The sequence below is a fragment of the Pteropus alecto genome, unplaced genomic scaffold (genome assembly GCF_000325575.1).
Source record: "Pteropus alecto unplaced genomic scaffold, ASM32557v1 scaffold76, whole genome shotgun sequence".
Lineage (NCBI taxonomy): Eukaryota > Metazoa > Chordata > Mammalia > Chiroptera > Pteropodidae > Pteropus > Pteropus alecto.
Window position 1 is genome coordinate 16,379,115 of NW_006443138.1, and position 2,471 is coordinate 16,381,585.

The following is a 2,471-nucleotide window of genomic DNA, read 5'->3' on the forward strand; positions in this document are numbered from 1 at the left end:
ATTAATTCAGTAAAGTAGGATACAAAATTAATATTTAGAAGTCAGTTGCATTTATACACATCAATTATGAACTATCAGAAAGAGAAATTAAGAAAACAATCCCATTTATAGTGCATCAAAAAAGAAGAAAATACCTAGAAATAAATTTAACCAAGGAGGTAAAACTATAGTCCATTAAAGAAAAAAATTGAAGATATAAACAAATGGAAAGATATAAAATGCTCATGATTAGGAAGAATTAACATCATCAAATGATGAATTAAGGACTAAAATATGAGACCCGAAACCATAAAACTCTTAGAAGAAAACATAGGCAGTAAACTCTTTGACATCACTCTTAGTAATATTTGTTTGACTGTGTGTCCTCTGGCAAGAGAAACAAAAGAAAATAAATGAATGGGACTACATCAAACTAAAAGCTTCTGCTCAGCAAAAGAAACCATCAACAAGGTAAAGAGACAACCATCTGAATGGGAAAATATATTTGCAAGTAACACCTGTGAGAAGGGCCTAATATCCAAAATATACAAAGAACTCATACAGTTCAATAACAACAACAACAAAAAAAACAAATGATCCAATCATAAAATGGGCAGAGCACCTGAACAGACACTTCTCCTTAGAGAGTATGCAAATGACCAACAAATATATGAAAAGATGCTCGACATCACTAGCTATTAGGAAAATGCAAATCAAAACCACAATGAGATGCCATCTCACACCTGTTAGAATAGCTATAATCAACAAGACAAGTAATAACGATACGGAGAGGATACAGAGAAAAAGGAACCCTTATACACTACTGGTGGGACTGCAAATTGGTACAGTCACTATGGAAAACAATATGGAGGTTCCTCAAAAACTAAGAATTGATCTACCATATGATCCAGCAATTCCTCTACTGGACATTTACCTCAAAGACTTGAAAACTCATATCCGAAAAGATATTTGCACATCGATATTCATAGCAGCATGGTCCACAGTGGCCAGGACATGGAAGCAACTGAAGTGTCCTACGATAGTGATTGGCTAAAGAAGCTGTGGTCCATATATGCAATGGAATATTACTCAGCCATAAGAAGAGATGAAATACTGCCATTTGCGACAACATGAATGGACCTTGAGATAATCTTACTAAGCGAAATAAGCCAGACAGAATAGGTTGAAAATCACATGATATTACTTATATGTGGGATATAAACTTAAAAGCAACAAATGAACAGGACAAAGAAACAACAATTCATGGACATGGATAATGGACTAGTGGTTACCAGAGAGGAGAAGGGAAAATAAATAAAATGTTAAATACATACATACATACATACATACATACATACATACATACATACATACATACATAGTTTTTTTTAAAAAAAGATTTATATGACAGAAATATATCTCTCCCTACTACAATTCTGGTAGCGGTAATGTCAGGAAAGGCAAGGCAGCAAGCCGGTGGTCGTGGGCACCATGACACATGACCTCTCAGCATATGCAGGACAGAAGAGAACACTACAGAGTCAAGCATTCTTCAGAAATTACAAATTAATTAACAAATACTTGGAGGCAAAGGCTTTCCTGAAATTGCCTTCACTCTACCGAAGATGAATCACACATCCATATGTGTGAGGAGAGAAAAGAGAGGCTTGTCTATTTGTCATTTCAAGGCAAAAAATTTACAAAATCAAACTGAAGTTCCTAGTCCACACAATTTAACCTTAGAAATAATAGCTAGCTAGCTAGCTAGCTAGATGATAGATAGATAGATGATAGATGATGACAGATAGATAGATGATAGATAGATAGATAGATAGATAGATAGATAGATAGATAGATAGATAGATATAAATAAATAGATAGGAAAAAGTAAACCACAGGGCAAGTAACTGTCTTTTCATTTATCTTTATACTTCTAGGTCCTAATTTTATTTTCAAAGCTCAACTCAACTGCTAGCTCTCATCAAATTATAATGGACATTTTGTCTAAACTTTCTTCTGTTTGTTTATTTGTGTTTATTTATTTATTCTTTCTATGTTACAAGTTATTAGTTATTTATGTACCTGGCCTATGACCCTCATGTATAATTTTTTTGTAGATAGGGTTTATGTATCATTAATTTTTACACAAACCAATCAATTAACCAATATTTCTGAAAAGAATGAGCATCTGAAAAATATGAGCAAGTCAAGTTTTGTTTTGTTTTTAAATAGTGCTGCATAACAGAAACATGGTAATTAGAATTTTCCACCTATGTAGCACTCTTTTCAGAGTACAAGCAGATCATTATTACAAGTTGAAGTCTTAAGAATTAAATTCTACTTCCTAAGGACCAATAAGTTCTAAAGTAGCCATTTAAATCTTCAGAGTCTACAGACATGCACCCTGAACATGCCCAATCTCGTCTGATCTCGGAAGCTAAGCAGGGTTGTACCTGATTAGTACTTGGATGGGAGACCACATAGGAATACCA